The 22,891-nt window shown below is 42.1% G+C and overlaps 1 protein-coding gene across 3 annotated transcripts in view; it reads right to left on the bottom strand.

Annotated features, from left to right (window-relative positions):
• galnt13 (polypeptide N-acetylgalactosaminyltransferase 13) overlaps positions 1–22,891 on the bottom strand; it is a 394,116-nt gene that overhangs the window by 138,202 nt on the left and 233,023 nt on the right. The gene's annotated exons all lie outside the window — the stretch shown is intronic.

The following is a 22,891-nucleotide window of genomic DNA, read 5'->3' as shown; positions in this document are numbered from 1 at the left end:
TGTCATCTGTGTAAAACAACAGATAGAATGGCACTTTGTAGAAAGTTGTAAGACCGTGGATTTTGGTTAATTAGGAAACACTGGGACCAATATATTTTGACCCAATTAAGCAGCTGTTCCAATTAGCCAAAGTTTCACAGAAATAGTTAAAAAGGTATTAAAAAAAACAAACTACCATTTAACTTAGCAACAAGTTATATATTTAAATAAAATACTTAAGAAATTAGAAAACTATCAATACTATTACGGTACAATAAAATGCAAACACGAGGAAATCTGCAGATGCTGGAAATTTAAGCAACCCACATCTAAGTTGCTGGTGAACGCAGCAGGCCAGGCAGCATCTACAGGAAGAGGTACACTCGACATTTCGGGCCGAGACCCTTCGTCCGGACTAACTGAAAGAAGAGCCAGTAAGAGATTTGAAAGTGGGAGGGGGAGGGGGAGATCCGAAATGATAGGAGAAGACAGGAGGGGGAGGGATGGAGCCAAGAGCTGGACAGTTGATTGGCAAAAGGGATATGAGAGGATCATGGGACAGGAGGCCTAAGGAGAAAGAAAAGGGGGGGGGGACCCAAAGGATGGGCAAGGGGTATAGTGAGAGGGACAGAGGGAGAAAAGGGAGAGAGAGAAAAAGAATGTGTGTACATAAATAAATAATGGATGGGGTACGAGGGGGAGGTGGGGCATTAGCGGAAGTTAGAGAAGTCAATGTTCATGCCATCAGGTTGGAGGCTACCCAGACGGAATATAAGGTGCTGTTTCTCCAACCTGAGTGTGGCTTCATCTTTACAGTAGAGGAGGCCGTGGATAGAGATATCAGAATGGGAATGGGACATGGAACTAAAATGTGTAGCTACTGGGAGATCCTGCTTTCTCTGGCGGACAGAGAGTAGGTGTTCAGCGAAACGATCTCCCAGTCTGCGTCAGGTCTCGCCAATATATAGAGAGCCACATCGGGGGGGGGGGGGGGGGAGATGGCGTTAATGCTCCACCTCCCCCTTGTACCCCATCCTTTATTTATTTATATACAGACATTCTTTTTCTCTCGCTCTCCTTTTTCTCCCTTTGTCCCTCTGAGTATACCCCTTGCCCATCCTCTGGGTTTTCCCCTCCCCCCTTTTCTTTCTCCCTGGGCCTCCTGTCCCATGATCCTCTCATATCCCTTTTGCCAATCAACTGTCCAGCTCTTGGCTCCATCCCTCCCCCTCCTGTCTTCTCCTATCATTTTGGATCTCCCCCTCCCCCTCCCACTTTCAAATCTCTTACTAGCTCTTCTTTCAGTTAGTTCTGACGAAGGGTCTCGGCCCGAAACATCGACTGTACCTCTTCCTAGAGATGCTGCCTGGCCTGCTGCTTTAACCAGCAACTTTGATGTGTGTTGATGGTACAATAAAACTGTGCATTAATTCCTGATAGTTATTGAGGGAAGAATTCATCTGCCACATTATTTTGATTGACTATAAATGAATGAAATTGTTGCAGACACCTACTGTAGATAATGGACTGCCTTCATACAATTCTGTCATTGATTGCATGCTCCAAACTCTTCATTTTCTTTTGTAACATTCAAGATGATTGACAATACCTTCAAATTCTTCATAGTCCCAACTTGTTGAAGTAGTGAAGTTGCTACATCTTCACTTCCAGGCATTTCTGTCATCTCTAAGTTGAATGCTTGAAACCATAGTACGCAGAGCAGCTCTGCTTATTTCTTGCCAACTTTCAGTGACACTTATCACTGTGCTTTGAACACAGGCATGCACAACTGATACTATTTGAAAACTATTTGTTCTAAGCATGGTGTAGTGTCTCATGGCCACACAAATGCACACAAATTACACTAGCAGTTTCCTGTCCCAATTAAGTGGCATAGTGTCATAAATAAATGAAGGGAATGCTGATGATGTTCTTGATTAGTTTTTGTTCTTTAAAAGTTGTCCCAAATAAGTAACTCTCCCGATTAACCAAAGGACCAATTAAATGAAATCCACTGTACTTTGAAAAGACCTATCAGCACACCTTGCATTCCAAGTGTTTGCTACGAATCTACTTCAGTTTCCTTTGTAAAGTGACAAAACAGGGCAAAGTTTAAGGCCAATAATGGAGGGCAACAAAAGCATTAAGAAAACAAGAAAGAAAATGAGGTACAGCAAGATTATACATAATACCAAATTTCATCTATAACATTGAGGAATAAGAGACATTAATATAAGGAATAATATATTTCCTTTCTAATTATAATGATCATGATATAACACCGTAATTGAGACTCTTTTGTGTGATTGGTTAAGAATTCATGATCAACACCAAAGCATGAGATCTAAGGTTTTCATTCTACTTTTTGACATTTTAAAAAAACTTCATTACTTTAACAAAAGACAGTAACTTTTTATGCAATTTTTACTCAATGGTAATGTCCTTACTCAATTAGTTCTCACTCAATAGCATACTCAATCATATTTTCTGTTTTTTGGAGTTAGTGCTATACAAGTTTTAAGAACAAAATTGCTTTCTTTCCTTTTAAATCTTTTTATTAATTTTTCCAAAATCATGAACAAAATAACAATGTTGATAGAAAGAGATTGGAATAATCTTAATGTTAATAAACATATACAGAAAAGATTTCAGACAACACAGGTATAATAGACTTCCAAACTCATGATGTAATTAATCATAGAGAAAAAAAAGAAATATAAAGAAAAAAAATACAAAGAACCCCCCCCACCAAGGAAAAGAAAAAAAGCACTAAATACTAAAGTTACTGTGCTCGCAATACTAGTTCTGGCCACTTGTTTACCACAACTCTTCACTGTTCCACTCTAACCCATACCAACATGTTTCTTTACTGCCAAGGAAAACTGGAAAAACATTTCAAGAATGTAATGTTCTCCACTTCAGTTGATTCCTTTGTCCAAATATTATATGCTCTAACAAAATTCAGCATAAGGTGTTGATCTGGTACCCTCTTTAACTCCCTTCTTGAAGAACATATGTATCTATGGCTCTCATTATTTTATAAATCTACTCAGATCTCCCATCAGCCTCCAGAGAAAAGTAGCTATGTTTGTTCAACCTCTCCGTTACATGCGTCTGCAGTATGTGCCCCTGCTTTGGTTGACTGGTTACTGTCTTTTTTACAGCACTGCTGCACCTGTATTCTTGTCAGGACTGCTCGAATTGGGATGCGGAGAGCAGAATTTAAAGATTTTGTCACAATTTTGATTAGGTATTTGCATTAGCGAGCAGGTACACAGGTGTATTTAATAATGTGACCACTAAGTGTATATTGAATAGGATGCTCCAAAGGGTCCTGCCATTTAATGTATATGGTTTCCTCTTACTTTTGGCCTCCAAAAATGCAACACCTCACAATTGTCAGGATTAAAGTCTACCTGCAATTTCTCTGCCCATATCTCCAACAGATTTCAATCCCACTGTATCCTTTAACAACCTTCTTCATTAGGACACTACTAGTTACAGAGCTCCAGTCAGGGAAACACGCTAATGAAACACCCCTCCTTCAATAAACTACATCTTCAATAGCCAACTCAATTTTGAGTCTAATCTACCAAATCCCCATGGTTTCCATGTTTCTCAATCTTCTGGATCAGACCACGATGAGGGATCATGTCCAATGCTTTACTAAATGTCATGTCAGCAACATACACTGCCCTACCCTCATCAATCATCTTCATCATCTCTTCAAAAGAGTTCAATTAAGTTCTTAAGACATGGCCTGCTCCAAAGCCATGCAGACTCTCCCTAGCAAACCCATACTTTTCCAGATGCAAAAATAGCCTATCCCTAAGAATCCTCTCCCATAACATTCCCACCACAGATTTCGGACATACAATTTGCTGTATTATCCCTGCTATCCTTCTTTAAAAAGTTCAGGAACAGTTACTACCCCTCACCCATCAGGCTCTTCAACCAAAGGGGAGAACTTTACTCAACTCTACTTGCCCCATTACTGAATTCTTCCCAAAACCAATGGACTCACTTTCAAGGAGTCTTCCTCTCGTGTTCTCGATATTTATTCCTTATTTATTTATTATTATTTTTGCTTTCTGTTTGTATTTGCAGAGTTCATTGCCTTCTGTTCTTGAGTTGGACACCCAAATTGGGCAGTCTTTCATTGATTCTGTTGTGCTTATTATCCTATGGATTTGCTGAGTATGCCCACAAGAAAATGGATCTCAGGGTTGTAAATGGTGACATATATGTACTTTGTAATAGATTTATTTTGAATTTGAACTTTTAAACATTAGCTACTCTCCAGTGTTCTGGGATCTCATCTGGGGCTAAATAGGATACAAATATCTCCATGAAGGCCCCAGCATTTTCTCCTCGTTTCCATCAATAACATAGGAAAGAGCCCCATCAGGCACTCGTAATTCATCCACCTTAATGTTCCTCACTAGACAAAACACCTCCTCCTTCTTATTCATGCCCACGAATACGGCCATACTCCACAGAGATTTCACCACCATCCTCAATATCCTTCTCCTTGGTTGATACTAATGCAAAGTCCTCATTTAGTACCCACACTTCTGGCTCTAGGCATAAATCCCCTCTTTCGTTCTTGAGTGATTCTAACTCTCCCCAGCTACCCCCTTGTTTTTTTATTTGTAGTTATAAACTGCCTGGGAGGTTTTATTTTGCAGTCTTTTACAGTTCTCTTTAATATTTGTGTAAATACTTGATATGTTTTGACATCATGCTCCCCATGCCAAAGTAAAAAAATTAACCTAAGATGATTAGAAATAGCGGAGAGCCCTGATCTGTTCTAACAGTTCATTAATAACACTGAAGTTTTGAAAACAAAATAATCTTCATACTGACCACTGCACAGCTACTAGACTGGAACAAAAACTGAACTAATATACTTATGCAGTGTGGCTCTTGCTCAGCATTAAACTCCCAGCTTCCCTCTGAAACAGCTGAATAAGCCAATTTTAACTGCTGCATTGAAACAGAAAATACAATACAAAACTAGCATTGACCTACACAACTCTTTCAGATTCAACATTACTCTCAGCCTAGCTGACACGGAAAAGTCTTCCTCACAAATATATGTGGTTTGAAATCTAAATTCTAAGAGCATTCCTGAACTGCCTACACTCGCTGAATCACAAAGTGCAGATCATGTGCCTGATGCCTCCATCAAAATCTCTTGAGCATATTCTGTACCACAAGCAGTCAGATAACCTAGAGGTAACAGTGCAGTGATTTACAAGCAGCATGGTGCTTGCTAGGAGTCTTCAGAATTAACATGAGACCCCATTAAGTCTCATGGCCGAAGGTCAGATATAAGCAACATGTTTGTTTTGCTGATATAACCATACAACCATATAACAATTACAGCACGGAAACAGGCCATCTCGGCACTTCTAGTCTGTGCCACACTCTTACTCTCACCTTGTCCCACCGACCTACACTCAGCCCATAACCTTCCAATCCTTTCCTGTCCATATATCTATCCAATTTAACTTTAAATGACAACATCAAACCTGCCTCAACCACTTCTGCTGGAAGCTCATTCACACAGCTACCACTCTCTGAGCAAAAAAGTTCCCCCTCATGTTACCCCTAAATTTTTGCCCTTTAACTCTCAACTCATGTCCTCTTGTTTGAATCTCCCCCACTCTCAATGGGAAAAGCCTATCCATGTCAACTCTATCTATCCTCCTCATAATTTTAAATACCTCTATCAAGTCCCCCCTCAACCTTCTTGATTGCCGACCAGTTTCCTCAGCTGATGAATCAAGAAACATTGGATTCTCATTAATTGGGGCAGTTGATTATTTGGGTCAAATCTGAAAGAATAAAAATTAAACAAGAGAATAGCTGGGATTCCCTTCATTTATTTGGGATCCTATGCTGCTTAACTGGGGCAGAAGGCTGTTGCCGATCAAGTTCATGACTTCGACAAGTTAGGAACTATGAAGAATGTGAAGGTATTGAGAATCATCTTGAATATTAGAATGAAAATGAAGATTTAGAGGATGAAATCATCGATAGCATTGTATGAAAGCTATTGGCACTAGGTGTCTGCGCTGATTTTGTTCATTACGTAACTGGATGAATTCTTCACTAGATTAGTATTAGGAACTAATATAGTTTTATAGTACTGTAGTACTATCGGTAGTGTTCTAATTTGTTCTGTATTTCATTTAAGTAAATAACTTGTTTCTCATGTTTAGTTTTTTTTATACCTTTGTAACTTCAGCTAAATGGGAGAGCTGCTTAATTGGGCTAAAATGTACTAGTCCCGAAGTGTCCCAATGAACCGGAATCCACCATACCTCTACCTTGAGTAACACTTGGAAGAAGCATTGGGAGTACTAGGAGCACAGAATCGGAATGTGCCCCAAGAGGGAACTAACTTCAATACCCAAAGCCAACCAGCGCTAATCGAGCTAGCTGCATGCTGAAAGACATCGCTGCCAGACTGACACTGTGGCAGAAAATAAATGAACCAATACAAGGAGGTTGGCTGCCAGTGACTAGTGGTGTTCCGCAGGGATCGGTGTTCAGACCCCTTCTTTTTATGCTGTCTATCAATGACTTAGACGATGCAATAGATGGCTTTGTTGCCAAGTTTTCAGATGATATGAAGAATGTTGGAGGGGCAGATAACATTGATGAAACAGATAGGCTGCAGAAGGACTTAGACAGATTAGGAGAATGGGCAAGAAAGTGGTAAATGAAATATAATGTTGGAAAATGCATGGTCTTGCACTTTGGTAGTAGAAATAAATGTGTAGACTATTTTCTAAGCAGGGAGAAAATCCAAAAATCTGAGATGTAAAGGGACTTGTCAGTCTTTGTGCAGAACACCCAAAAGATTAACTTGCAGGTTGAGTCAGTGATGAGGAAGGCAAATGAATGTTAGCATTCATTTCAAGAGGTCTAGAATACAAGAGCAGGGATGTAATGCTGAGACTTTATAAGGCATTGGTGAGGCCTCACCTTGAGTATTGTGAACGGTTTTGGGCTCCTCATTTAAGAAAAGGTGTGCTGGCATTGGAGAGGGTCCAGAGGAGGTTCACAAGGATGATTCCAGGAATGAAAAGGTTATCATTCGAGGAACGTTTGGTGGCTCTGTGTCTGTACTCACTGGAATTTAGAAGGATGACGAGGGATCTCGCTGAAACATTTCAAATGTTGAAAGGCTTAGATGTGGATAGGATGTTTCCCATAGTGGGGGGAGTCAAGGACAAGAGGGTACAGCCTCAGGATAGAGGGACGTCCATTAAAACAGAGATGCAGAGAAATTTCTTTAGCTAGAGGGTGGTGAATTTGTGGAATTTATTACCACAGGCAGCTGTGGAGGTCAGGTCGTTGGGTGTATTTAAGGCAGAGCTTGATAGGTTCTTGATTGGACACGTCATCAAAGGTTACGGGACGAAGGTGGGTATGAGGAGGGGGAAAAAAGTATCAGCCATGAATGAATGGCAGAGTAGACATGATGGGCCAAACGCCTAATTTTTCTCCTATGTCTTATGGTCTTAATCAATTTGGCCTCCTCCTCACTCATTTATTCATTGCAGATGAATGTGTCCATGGCAGTGCTGGTAGAAATGGCAGTGCTGGTAGAAGTGACAATGCTAAATATTTGTGGAGATGAAGTACCCTTTTTGCATCAAGGGATTGTGTTTACTGTGGTAGTACAAATGTGTTAAATAACATAGAACCAAAACAGATCTGTCAGCTCAAAACTGAAAATGCTTGAGGCATAGTGGACCAAAGGCAGCAACAAAGATGTCCACAACTATCAGAACAGCCCACTCTACAAATTATAAACACATTAGGGATCAAACCTGGTTCAAAGTGTAGAAGGGCATACTCTTGTTAACCAGCTGTACCAGAAAATAAAGGTGACAACCTGGTGAAGCACAACACAAGACTCTGTGTTCACTTCCACTTTCAACACATCAGCAAATGAGGTCATCCATGCCCACATAAGTCTGGGTCTACGCGACATGAATGCATGAACTGATACATGGCAAGTCATATTCACAACATGCAGCTGACAGAAAAGCAACAGCACCAACAAGTGTGAATGTAAACACTACCTCTCAATGACATTACCATCACTATTTCACCACTAATACCCTGAAAGTTGCCAGCCGTTGGTGTAGTGGCATCCACACCGACTTCGGGGTGAGTGGTTCTGAGTTCGAATCCGGCCGGCTCCTTACACGTTTTCCATCCATGCTGAGTTGAGTGTCGAGCTAGCAACTTGGCCTCACATAAAACAAAAATGCTAAAGAAACGGCAAAGTTTGCCACGCGATGCACCACAGGGTGTGGAAGGGAACAATAGCAACATCCCAAAGGTTACTAGTGACCAGAAAATCAACTATATTACCATAGCTTTCAAGCAGGCCAGAAGCAAGGAATATTGTTGTGAGTTACTCATATCCGGATACACTAAATACTTTCTGCCATTTGAAAGTCACAAATCTGCAATGCAAAGTTATTCTTTCCACATGTCTGGTTAACAGAAACTTCAATATCACATCAGGGAAAAGAGCGACATTACCTGAAATCCCAATTGATTGGAAACTCTCCCACCTTTCTAAATATTTGTTTCCATTCTTACTGCAGTATATGGATCAAAAACAGGATGAAAACAGCCTGGGCTACTTCCTGAGCCACAGCCTCTAACAATGAGCAAGCTAAGACCAATAGTTGCAGGGAAAACACCACCAGCTGCAAATTCCCTTGCAAATAAATATTTCATGACCTGGAAATATAACACCGTTCCTTCATCATCAATGAATCTAAATTCTGGACCTCGCCATGTTAAGCGTACCCTCACCAAAAGGGCTTCAGCAGTTCACGGTGGTACCTCAAGGGCAATAGGGAAAGGGGAATAAATACTGGCCTTCCCAAAGAAGCCAACGGCCTGAGATATGAGCTATAAAACAGGAAGTGACTTCATATTTCAGCTGCTCATTGCCTCCGTCACATCATGAATTCAGCACTAAATTATGTGCATTGCTAACATCAGAACTTGTGGTGTTATGTATGAAATAGAGTGAACTGGACAGGTTTCGGTTCTTGACCATTAGATCATGAGATATAGGAGCAGAATTAGGCCATTTTGCTCACTGGGTCTTCTCCACCATTGCATCATGGCAGATCCATTTTCCCCCTCAGCCCCAATCTCTTGCCTTCTCCCCATATCCCTTCATGCCCTGATCAATCAAGAATCTATCAACCTGTGTCTTAAATATACCGAATGACTTGTCTCCACAGCCACCTGTGGCAACAAATTCCACAGATTTCTTTCTGGCTAAAGAAATTCTTCCTCATCTCCGTTCTAAATTGACAATATTGATAGGTTTCAATAAGATCTCCCCTCATTCTTCTGAACTCCAGTGAATACAGGTCTGCAGCCATCAAATGCTCCTCATTTGCTAAGCCTTTCAAACCCATAATCACTTCTGTTGACACTCTAAAAGGAGACTTTTGTAAGTTTAGCTTTATGGCTGGAAGATAGGGAAAAGTCAGAGGTAGAAGCTTATGTCAATTGTAGCTAATAAACTAAGTATGATAGGCAGACAAGATGTAGTTATTCTCCATGGTTTTGGAAATCCCTCTATGTACAGATCCAGCAGCAGCACCTCAATCATATAAACCCTGCAGTTAAGAACAGTCACGGGATAGCTACTGCTGCCTCCAATCATGCACCACCTTGTCAGGTGCAAGAGTAAACGTTGTACATTGTGTTTGGAGATGTTGGCAATATCTGCCAGCACGTGCAAGATGTGGCTTGAGTCTTCCTCATTTAGCAGTGTCAGGTACAGTATGCAAGCTGAAGTGAAGCTCAAGTATAAACTCCAAATTGTAGATTTTTTTTATATAAGCAAGTCATGAGGTTTGGTGTCAGAAGATGTTTTTGAGATGAGGGATATAGTTGATGTGATAGAGGATTTGAGGATTCATTCATCGACCTTTTCATATAAGGTTATTGAACTTTACATGGCAATGTATTCAAGACCTGAGGACCTGTCTGCTGGCTATCTAGTCTCAATGCCTTCATCGTGAAGTGGTTTTCAGATGGGTATCCTGATCCCCACCTTGTTCATTCCGTCTCAACTAAAACCTCCAATGGAAACCTCTGGACCTGACTCACTGTCAAGTTCTACAATTCTCCAGAATTTCCTGGGAGTCAACATTAATTCCATAAAGTTTACCAGTCACTGTTTCAGACACAGTTCATCTTTCCAGTCTGCACTAGAGTGACATTGGCTACTCACAAGATTGACCCCTGTGTTGTGCTGTATTAAATTTTATAAAGTATTGAATGGTTATCAATTGGAGCTGTTCAGACTCTCTTTGTGAGCAAGATGTCAAGATATCTATACAGGTTCAACACTGTATGTTAGTTAATTGTTTGCTGATAGTGGCTAGATTTCTTCTGGCCTCAGGCACAGTGGCATCAGGATGTCTGTTGAACACCAGTTGTTTGAATGCTGGGTAAGTGCCATGAGAACAAAAGATCAAGTAGTTTGTCTTTGTATGTCTCGCTATGCTTATGGATTGAAACCCTATTTATTGAGGCACCTTTAGCTCTGTTCTTGGGATTTCAGCTAGACCTAGGGATCACGATCGTCGTTGGTTAGGACGGACCCAGGGAGATTTCCTGAGTTGGAATTCAGAGTTCCTACAACAATACCAAAAATCAAGTCTCCTGATGACAGCAGCAATCAACTGAACACTTGATCTCTGAAATCTTTGTAACTTACTATGTAGCATTTTGTGTGGTTCACTTGTGCTTTCAGTTTTAAAGTGATAAATCAGGCTTAGGTAACTTTGTTGTGCTTGTAAGTAAATTACAGAAACATGTTTCCTGGCCACTTGAATTGTTTGGGTATTTTGGGTCTGATCAACCCAGCCCATTACACTTAGGCACTGCAAGCAGGGTCCAGGAAAATGTGGTGGTGGACAAGCAAGTCGCGCGATACCATAGCCGGGTGTTACCAAGTCTCCAGATGGACAAATAACTCTGAGGGTTTTGGATCACTGGCTAAATTTCTGTGTAAATTGGGTCCTCCCTGATTTTGGGAGAAGGCATTTGCTGAATTATGTAATGTTAAGCTTCCATGTGCAATATTATAACGTCTTAAGCATACAGCTTTTCCCTCTAAGAGGGATTGTTTGCCTCAGGTAGGGTGGATTTTTATGACTGCATTACAACAATTAAATGCTGAGAAAGTTGAGCTCTCTGAGGAAGTTTCACAACTGCAGTGTGAGTTGGCGTACTTGAATTCTCAGAACACTTTCTTAAATGAAACAGCATGTACAGCACAAGAATGCACTTGCTGGAGTCAAACGAGCTGCTGTGGCATGTAGATTGGTTAACATAATGCAAAAGCACCATATTCAGTGCAGTTGTATGACAGTGGATCCTGCCAAGGTCCAACCTATGGTCCTGCAGGATGACTGGCATCCAGATATCTGGTATTTTGATTCTTCGGATGGGGACAAGAACAGTGTAATTGAGGTGCGACCCACAGACATGCAAAAGTTAAAGAGGATTACTGGATTGCTGATGAAAAACATCAAGCCCTAGCAGTCATCTGTATCACCGCTGAAACCACCATTCGTAACCACACTATCGCTCAGCTACAGGATTTAGCCCAAAGGCTGTGTCAGCGGCCAAGTGAATCCTTGCCCAGCTGGCTCACCTGCCTATGGGATTTAGGAGCCTCCCAACTGTTTTTTAATGAGTCAGTTAGGGTCATTAACAATGCTCCTTTGGTCTTGGCCGAATTGCAGGCTGGTCAGGCCGACACAGCTGAATGCTCCCTGTGGGCAGTGGTTATACAAGCTGTTCATGCTCGCTACCCTGCCTCTTTGGATTGGGATACATCTCCTCGTCCCTGGAAAACCCCTCTAGAGGCCTTTTCCCACCTCCATGATACGCAACGCAATCTGTCACTTATAATAACAATGCCTTTAACGTCCCTGAGGCTCTCCCCTTTCCCCTTGGCACATGCACCCAATTGAGGGAATGGGACCCTCACAGTGGAAAGGCATCTTGCTGTTAAGGCCAGCTGAGGGTTGGACTCTTGCAGAGACTAGCAGTCTAATATTCCAACTTGAAGGGTCAGAGGTACATTTGGAATAGGTGCTGGTTAAGGCTGCTTTTAAATGCCAGCAGCAGCGAGGCAATCTGAATGTATGATGAATGGAACTAAGAATGCTCCAAAGCAGCCGAAAGCTGTGCCTCAGCAATTGGTATCAAAGAGCTCCTCTTCCCATCTTAGTAAAATGAAATGTTTCTGTCCCTGCTAAATGATCATTGACAGTGTACCTACTGGTGCTCTTTATGTTTTACACTGTGAGCATTGTGACCCTGATGGATTGCATTCAATAGCCAAGATAAAGGGACTGGTCACCTTTCTGGCCTTTACATCAAACTGCATTGTTATTCCAAAAGGCAGGACGTTCCCTGGCTGTATCCCGACTTGGGTGAATTGGACCCTAGATGGTGGTTTACTGAGCGTGTCACTTAGGGGTAGGGCCAGGGCTCCAGGACTACCGCTGTTGCTATGGCAATTCATATTTCCGCGTTCCAGGAGACATGAGGCCATACGTACCAATTACCCTTTGGTGGTCACACGGCGTTAAGCAGTGGTGAATCGGCCTGGTGGACATTGGGGCTGAGGTTACCTTATTACATGGTCATCCATAGCTGTATACAGGGGAGTCTGTGTATATGGGATATCAGTTATGGATGCTGTACAAACAAAGGTCTGCCTCGCTATTGGCAGTTCCCATGCTCATCTCCCGGGCTCCTGAAAACATTTTGGGAATTGATTTGTCAATGGGAACTTCCATAATGATACTCTTTGGAAAATTTGCTTTTGGTATTAGGAAGGTATCTATTCTGGTTGGAAAGTCAAAGTGGGAACTTGCCATCATAAACAGTAATTGCCAAGCAGTATTGTATTCCAGGAGGGTATAAGGAAATCGATGAAGTGTCCAGTCCCTTTTAAATGTGGGGGTTCTTCATCCTGCCTCATCCCCTTATAATAGACCTGTTTGGCCAGTTCAGAAACCTGATGGTTCATGGCATATGACCATTGGTTATTGCAAGTTAAATCAGATACAACCACAGCTGGACCAGAAGTTGTCACACTGATTGAGGACTTTTCTAGTGGGACTGACAGTTATTATGCTGTTATTGATTTGGCTCATGCTTTCTTCTCCATGTCTATTGCTCATAGATCAGTTTGCATTGACATCGAAGGGTATTTAGTACACCTTTACAAAGCTTCCACATGAATATGTTCTGGGTGCATTTTCTGGTATGTTTTCTTCATGAAGAGAAAAGAGAAATATACTCTATGTCTTTAAATATGTTAGCACCTACAGAACTCGTGGCACTGCAAAATCAGATGGCATAAATGGCATATAAATGTCAAGCACAGAAAACTTTGATTTAAGCCTAGTTTGAAGAGTAGAAGTAGATTAGTTGCCTTATCTAACTCAGTTTACAGTTTATACTTAGGTAAATATCTGTTTTCATCCAAACAAAATGATACTCCGAGTTTAATAGTACCACATGGAAAGAAGATTTAACTTTTAAAATAAATTCTAAAAGAGCCTAGATTTTCCACTTTGGTTGAAATCTTGACAAAAGTTAAGGCAATGCTCAAATTGTGCTTATTCATATGGAATGGGTTGACAATAATATCATTTAGAATTCACCCTGATCTAAAAAAAAAATCAAGATGAGCTTCAGTTGCTAGAGACATGTCAGATTAGGAGCTTGTCAAAGAGGGAATAGTTTATCATGTTAAAGTATTATTATAAATCTCCATCCACTGGAAATTGGAATCTTCCAAAATAGTGATTTAGAAGTTCAGCATTATGGATCCAAGCAAAACTCATCAAGTCTGTAAGAAGGCAGACAGCCCTTTGGTCCACTGGCTGATGCATCTGCCATAGTGCTGTCACGAAATGTCCCCAGGAGGAAGAGTGTGAATAAAACAGAATAGATTGCAAGGAATTCATGCGCAAGAAGTGCAAAGGTCAATCAAAGCCGAAGACAAGATCCCATTTGTGCTAAACCTGCCAGGAAAAAAATATTTGCATTTTTTCTCAAGTTAGGTAAAGTAAAGGGAACAGATCACATCTTTCTTCCTGCAACAATCCCTCAATAAACATGTTTATTTTCTGTTTATGCCAAGAAACAAAGATTCAGGTTTAAGGCTGGCCACAACCTTAATACACATTTAGATGGTTCTTGCAAAGTTTTGCACTCATTTGTTTGGATTTCAAAGTATTTTTCAGGTTATCTTTCCAACAACTTCTGACCTCAAACGCATTTTAAGTGTCCTTGTTTGCCAACAGTGTCTAGAATATAGCAGAAAATCCTTCACATCTTTAGCATGCTCTTGGTTTTGTTTGTAATACTCTAATTAAAGTCCAGCAAATCACTTAACACAAAGATAATTTACCAGTCTATTAATTCAAAGGCTTGGAATACCAACCAATATAATACAGTTCAAATCCCACCAAAGAGGCTATGAAATTCAAATTCAAATTAATGATTAGAATTAAAAAAGTAGTAACAATATATCTTTTTTATGTACTTTATATTTTACACTATTGGGCCTAGTTGTGACTACAGGACCAGCAATACAGCAGCTTCTTGGGATGTAGCATGAAATGTTTAAAGAAGGACCAAGGAATTGAATTCCAGTGTTTAGACCAGTGGTCCCCAACCACTGGGCCGCAAACCGGTCCCGAGCCGCGAGGAAACGATATGAGTCAACTGCACCTTTCCTCATTCCCTGTCACGCCCACTATTGAACTTGAACGCATTCGAGGTCATTACCCACGCGAGGTCATCAGTCAGGTATTAACCTGCAACTACTTGATGAGTAAAAAACAAACGCTGCTTGAGAGTTTCTTTGGAAGAGATGGCGGAGGACATAAAAGGCTTAATGATGATGATAACGCAGAGACAGATGAGGCTGAGACTGCAAAAAAAAAGAAAGCTTCCTTCAACAGAAAATACGACGAGTCGTACATAAAAATATGGCTTTATTGCGACCAGTGACTCGCACGCTCCAAGCCCCCTGCGTGTGATATGTGGAGACAAGCTGTCTAATGAGGCAATGAAGCCCTCAAAACTGCTTCAGAACCTTGAGTCCAAGCACTCTGCACTTAAAGACAAACCCGTTCTGTTTTTTGAGCGGAAAAAACATGAGCAAACGGGACAAAAGCAAGTGCTGAGAGCCACCATCTCCACAAATGCTGCTGCTCTGAGAGCACTGTACCTAGTGGCTAGCCGTATTGCTAAGGCTAAGAAGCCTTTCACTGTTGGTGAAGAATTGATTCTGCTTGCGGCCAAGACATCTGCCGTGAACTGTTGGGAGAAGCTGCAGCTAACAAGATGGCACAGGTTTCTCTTTCACCTACCACAGTTTCAAGGAGGACCGATGACATAGCGGAGGACATCGAAGCACAGCTGTTGGAACGGGTTAACTAGTCTGGTTTCACCACCCGAGTCAAAGAAGCTGCTCCTGAATGCCAGTCTACACACTGTGTGACACACAGGGAAATGCTGGCTAGCCGAAAAATGTCACCTGATCTTAACAGAGTATTGAGTGACATTGTTGAAGTTATCAATCACATCAAAGCAAAAGCCCTTAACTCACGTCTGTTTGAGCAGCTTTGCAAGGAAATGGATGCAGAGCACAAATGCCTTCTCTTACACACTGAAGGCAGGTAGCTATCAAGGGGGAGAGCCCTGGCCAGTGTTTTTGAGTTAAGAGAGTAGCTACAGAGATTTCTTTCAGGGAAAAAAGTCACCACTGGCAGCCCACTTCAGTGACGAGGAGTGGATAGCAAAACTCCCTTACCTGTGTGACATCTTCAACCTGCTCAATGAACTCAATTTGTCACTTCGGGGGAGAATGACAACTGTCTTCAAGTTGGCAGATAAAGTGTCTGCTTTCACAGCCAAACTGGAACTGTGGGGACGGTGAGTGGACAGGGGAATACTTGACATGTTCCCAAAATTAGCTGGGAATTTGGGAGAGACTGAGGCTCACAGCTGGTGCGCGAACACCTATCTTCGCTGTCGACAGAATTCGAGCGTTACTTCCCAACCGCAGATGACCCAAGACGTGCAAAGGAATGGATCCGTGACCCATTTGTGAATGTCCCCGGTGAATCATCCATGTCAGCGCGGGAAGAAGATCAACTCCTCGAGCTTGCAAATGACGGTGGGCTGAAAAGTATGTTTGACGTAACATCTCTGCCGGCATTCTGGATCAAAGTCAAGGCTGAATATCCTGAGGTAGCCACGAAAGCACCGAAAACATTGCTTCCATTTCCAATATCATATCTCTGCGAAGCAGAGTTTTCTGCAATGAATGCAACGAAAACTAAATTGTGGAATAGACTGGACATAAGGAAACCCCTTATGTCTTATAATTGACTTATCACTATATTTATGCAAGGAAAATATGCGCTGTGTATTTGATATTAAATTCATTAGATAAACCCTTTTAGAAACAAAATTGAGTGTATTAGCCACTGATAAGTGATTTATAGTTGACTTATCACCTATATTCCGGTCGTGATTAAACGCCCACCCCCCCATCCGCACCGCCCCCCCCCCCCCCCTCGCCGACTGGCAGGTCCGCAAGAATGTTGTCAATATTAAACCGGTCCGCGGTGTAAAAAAGGTTGGGGACCCCTGGTTTAGACAACAGTAACTGTGCTTGAGAGGCATGACTTGACATCAAGCATTAGTAACTCTGGTCAATGGGCATCAAGGAGAGAATAAATCTGATATCTGAAGTCATATCTTTGTCAAATAAGGAAAAGGCAAGCGTGGCCATCCAGGACATTCTGTGCGCCAGAGACCACGAGGAGCCACTGAATTGTACATTCTTGTGAACGAGATTTTAAAGAGCGAGCGGGGCCTGTCGGGTCATTCTGTGTGTCTGAGATTGTGGGAAAAGGGTCAATAGAAAGAAGTTAGGTTTAAGTGGAGCGGCCATTGCGAAAGTTGGACAGCGTTAGAGTGGCGAGCTTAAAGCTTTGGCTCAAAGGGGCATCAGCAAAGAAAGGCGGGGGCTGTAGACAAATTTTTTTGTAATTTTTGGTCTTTCCTCCTTTTTTATCCCCACACAGTTAGAGCAGTGGAAATGCCAAGCAGGATAGTGGAATGCTCCACCTGGAGGATATGAGGAGAGAGAGACCTCTAGTATCTCTTGATGCTTACACCTGCAAGAAGTGCATCTAGCTGCAGCTTCTTACAGACCCCTTCAGGGAACTGAAGCTGGAGCTGGATGAACTCAATGACCATTCAGGAAGGCTGAGGTGTTGATTAATAAGCAATACAGGGAAGTAGTTACACCTAAGGTGCAGGACACATGTAACTGCATGACCATCAGGAGGGGAAAGAGGATAGGCAATCAATGGCTCAGAAGGGAAGTGGGAGAAGAGGCAAACTGTAGTGATAGAAGATTCATTGATTGGGGAGCAGACAGGAAGTTCTGTGGATACTACTGAGATTCCAGGATGGCATGTCGTATCCCAGCTGCCGGGGTCAAGGACACCTCACATCAGGTCTGTAGCATTCTTAAGTGGGAGGCTGAGCAGCCAGAGATAGCAGTCCACGTGGGCACGTGGCAAGCCTAGCAATAGAATAGCCTAGGCAAGAAGGATGTGAGGTCATGCAGAGTTCAGGGAGTTAACAGAGTAACTTACCAGATCCTTCAGGGATGTGATCTCAGGACTGCTACCTGTACCATATGATAGTGAGCCCAGAAAAGGAAGATAATACCGTTTTACATGTGTATAAGGCTATAGTGCAAGAGGGAGGGCTTTAGATTTTTGGATCATTGGACTCTCTTCCAGGGAAGATGGGACCTATACAGATGGAAAGATGTGCATTTGAACAGGAGGGGGAATAATATCCTTGAGGACAGGTTTGCTAGTGCAGCTCCAGGGGGTTTAAACCACCGGGATGGGAACCTGAGTGTCACGGCAGAGAGTGAAGTGGTTACAGAGAAAGATGTTGTTAAGCCTACATACAAAGACAGCAATTGAAATATGGGAATAATGCTCTGATTTAAGTCTACCTCAATGTAAGTAGTATTGTAGGTAAAGGAGAAGAGCTTAGAGCATGGATCAAAACATTGAATTAAGACATTGTAACCATCAATGAGACTTTGTTGCAGGAGGGGCAGGACTGGCACCTCCATGTTCTGGGGTTCCATTGCTTTAGACGTGAAAAAGCAGGAGGGATTAAAAGGAGAGGGGTGGCTTTACTCGACAGGGAAAAAGTCACGGCAGTGCTTGGGCAGGACAGACTGGAGAACTCGTCCACTGAAGCTATATACGTGGAACTGAGGAACAAGTATGTTATGACCACATTGATTGAATTATATTATAGAACACCAAATAGACAGCAGGATTTTGAGGACCAAATTGGTAGAGAGATAGCAGACAGTTACAAGAAACATAAGGTAGTGATAATAGGTTATTTTAACTTTCCACATGTTGACTGGGACTCCAATACTATAAAAGAGCTGAATGGGATAGAGTTTCTCAAATGTGTTCAGGAAAGTTCTAACTACAGAGACTGCGAGAGTGAAAATTCTAAATTGGAGAAAGGTCAATTTTGATTGGATCAGAAACAATTTAGTAAGGGTGGACTTGGACAGGTTGTTTTCTAACAACGGTGTGCTTAGCAAGAGGGAGGACTTCAAAAGTGAAAGTTTGAGATTACAGAGTTTGAATATTCCTGTCAGAATAAAAGGCAAGGCTAACAGATTTAGGGAAGCTTGGTTTTTGAGAGACAGAAGCTCTGGTTCAGAAGAATAAGGAAGTGCATAGCAGATAAACGCAGCAAGGAACAAATAAGGTACTTGAGTACAAGAAATGAAAGAGAATATTTCAGGGAAATCAGAAGGACTAAAAGAAGGCATGAGGTTGCTCTAGCAGACAAAGTGAAGGAGAATCCCAAGGGTTTCTACAGTGTAGGGAAGTCTATAGTCATGTACTTTGGAAGAAGGAATAAAGGCATAGACTATTTTCATAGACTATAAACAGGGAGCAAATTTAGAAATCAGGTATGTAAACAGACTTTTGGGAGTTCTCATGCAGGATTCCATCAATGCTAACATACAGGTTAAGTTGGTTGTAACGATGGAAAATGCCAGAGGACGGGAATATAAAAAGCAAGGATGTAACACAGAGATTTTATAATGGCATTGGTCAGACTACACTTAGAATATTGTGGGCAGTTTTTGGCCCCTATCTGACCGCCGCCATTGGAGAGGGTCCAGAGTAGTAGTTTAGGAGCATATATTGGCTGGAGTTTAAAAGAATGAGAGGGACCTCATTGAAATGTATCAAACATTGAAAGGCCTAGGTAGAGTGGATGGGGAGAGGATGTTTCAGATAGTAGTGCAGTCTAGGACCAGAATACAAAGGCATCCCTTTCGAACAGAGATGAGGAGGAATTTCTTCAGCTACAGGGTGCTGAACCTGTGGAACACATTGCCACAGCTGGCTGTAGAGGCCAAGTCATTGGGCATATTTAAAACAGATGTTAAGAGATTCTTGTTTAGTAAGGGCATCTAAGCTACTGGAAGGGGGCAGGAGAATGTGGTTGAGAAGGATAATATATCAGCCATGATGGAGCAGACTCGATGGGCCGAATGGCCTAATTCTGCTCTTAAATCTTATAGTGTATTAAGAGAAAAAGATAGCAAGGGACAAAGTTGGTCCTCTTAAAGATCAGCATGATCATCAATGCATGGAGACGAAGGACACGGAGGAGATCTTAAATGGATCTTTTGCATCTGTATTTAGTCAAGAGACAAACACAGTCTAACGAACTGAAGAAAGACAGCAGTGAGATCAAGGATGGTATACAGATTACAGAGGAAGCAGTGCTTGCTTTCTTCAGGCAGATTATGGTGGATAAATCCCTAGGCCTGATAAGGTGTTTCCTCAGATCTGTCGGAGGCTTGTGCACAATTTTCAAAACATCACTAGCCAAGGGTGTGGTACCGGATGATAGCAAATGATTCATTGTTTAAGAAATGTCTAAGAATCAGATGGAAAATGATAGACCACTGAGCCTGAATTCAGTCGTGGACAAGTTTTTGAAAAGTATTCGAAGGGACTGGATACATAAGTATTTGGCTATTCGGGACATTATTAGGTATAGTCAACATGAGTTGTGCATTGTAGGTTGTGTCTAACCAATCTTACAAAGTTTTTTTGAGAAGGTTACCAGGAAAGTTGATGAAGTAAAGACAGTGGATATTGTCTACATGGGATTTAGCAAGGCCTTTGACAAGGTCCACCTTATATACCGTCTAGGTAGTCTCCAGCCCCTTGGTATGAACATAGAATTCTCCAACTTCCAGTAATTCCCTCCCCCCCCTTCCTCTATCCCTATTCCACATCACCTCCCTCCTGGTTCCGCCTCCTTCTGCTACTTCGCATTGTTCTCCTGCCAATCACCTCCCTGCTTCCCCTCCCCCACTCCTTTGTCTTTAAAATTACTGTTTTTTTCAACTACCAGCATTCTTCAAACCCTCCCCAAAGTTCTTCCTTCAGTCCTGATGAAGGGTTTCGGTCCGAAACGTCAACTAATCTTTTCAACTGATGCTGACTGACCTGCTGAGTTCCTCCAGCGCATTGTGAGTGTTCCTTTGACAAGGTCCTACATGGGAGATTGGTCAAGAAGGATCAGTCACTTGGCATTAAGGATGATGTAGTAAAGTGGATTACACATTGATTTCATGAGAGAAGCCAGAGAGTGGTATTAAGTGGTTGTCTCCCTGGGTAGAGGCCTGTGAACAGTGGTGTGCTACAGGGAACAATGTTGGGTCCATTGTTGTTTGTCATCAATAGCAATGATCTGGACAATAATACGGTGAACTGGATCGGCAGATTTGTGGATAACACCAAGACTGGCAGTGTAGCGGACAGCAAGAAAAGCTCTTAAAGCATGCAGTGCGATCTGGACTAGTTGGAAAAATGAGCTGGAAGAAACGCAGGTGAAATTTTAAGCATCACATACAAAATGCCGGGGGAACTCAACAGTCAGGCAACATCTATGGAAATCAGAATCTGAATCAGGTTTAATATCACTGCCATATGTCATGAAACTTGTTGTTTTGCAGCAGCAATGCAGTGCAATACATAATAAAAAACTATAAACTGCAATAATATATATATATATATATATATATATATATATATATACACACACAGTACTGTGCAAAAGTATTAGGCACATATATAAAACTCAGGTGCCTCAGACGTTTTCATCATACTGTACTAATTAAATGAATTGTGCTGTACTGCTGCAGCAAAATGAAAACATATTTCATGATCTATGTGGGTGATGATAAACCTGATTCTGATATGGGTCTCTATTGTGGACTGAGAGTGGGAAAGGGGAATCATGGTTGGGAAAAGGGGAAGGAGCAAGAAGCACCAGAGAGACATTGTCCATTCAGAGATCTGATGGCAGAGGGGAAGAAGCTATTCCACGTGTCAGGTTGAAACCCCTCTTCAGGACCGGAAGGAAGGGGGACGAAGCCAGGATCAGAAGATAGGGGGAGTGAAAGGAATATATACTCGAAGATGATAGGTGAAGCCAGGTGGGTGGGTGAGGGGAAATATCATGGGAGAACCTGGGAGAAGATAGGTAAAAAAGGTAAAGAGCTGAAGGAGGAATCTGATAGGAGAACAGAGTGGACCATGGAAGAAAGGGAAGGGAAGGTGATAGGCAAGTGAGAAGAGGAGAAGCCAGAGTAGGGAATGGAAGACGGAAGGGGAGGTGGATAAATTACCAGAAATTACTGAAATTGATGTTCATGCCATCAATTTGGAGGCAACATATGATGTGTTGCTCTTCCAACCACTGACACATCAGAATAGGAACAGGGATTGAAATTTAAATGGTTGGCTACCGGGAAATGCTGCTTGTTGTGGATGGAGCAAAGGTGCTGCACAAAGCAGTCCTCCAATCAAAGTCAGGTTTCAGCTACGTGGAGGAGGCCACGTCAGGAGCACCAGATATACTATACAACGCTAAACAGATCTGCAAGTGTTGGTTCACCTTGAAGGATTGTTTGGGGCCTAAATGGAGGTGAGGGAGGAGCAGAATGGGCAGCTGTAGCACTTCTGCTTGCAGAGATAAGTGCCAGGAGGGACGAATGAACAAGGGAATCAGAAAGTGCGCACTCCCTATGGAAAGCAGAGAGTGGTGGGGAGGGAGGTAAGGATGTGTTTGGTGATAGGATCTTACTGAAGACGGCAGAAGTTGCGGAGAATAAGGCTCAAAGGGTGGCAGGCAAGGACAAGAGGAGCTCTATCCCTGTTAAGGCAGTGTGAAGATGGTGGATGTCCAGGGAAGTGAAGGAGATGCAGGTGAGGGCAGCATCAATGCAGAGGAAAGGAAACAATGCTGGAATTTAATGCACACAAGCATGTGGTGTTACACTTTAGGAGGACAAACAAGAGGAGGTCTTACAAGGTGAATGGCAGGGCCTGAGGAGTGCAATAGAACAGAAGAATCTGGGAATACAGATCCGTAATTCCTTGAAAGTGGTGTCATAGATAGATAGATAGGGTTGGAAAGAGAACTTTTGGTATATTGGCCTTCATAAATCAAGTATTGAGTACAGGAGATGGAAGTTGAATAAGACGGCGGTGAAGCCTAATTTGATATCACTAAGACCAAAAGAGTACAGAGAAAATTTACAAGAATGTTGCTGGGCCTTAAGACCTGAATTATAGGAAAAGTTTGAATAGGTTTTCTCCTGTGGCATAGAGGAATGAGGGGAGATGCGATAGAAGTAGACAAAATTATG

This window comes from Mobula birostris, chromosome 6, assembly GCF_030028105.1.
Source record: "Mobula birostris isolate sMobBir1 chromosome 6, sMobBir1.hap1, whole genome shotgun sequence".
Classification (NCBI taxonomy): domain Eukaryota; kingdom Metazoa; phylum Chordata; class Chondrichthyes; order Myliobatiformes; family Myliobatidae; genus Mobula; species Mobula birostris.
The sequence above is the reverse complement of the archived record's forward strand: the minus strand, read 5'-3'. Positions and strand labels throughout refer to the sequence as shown.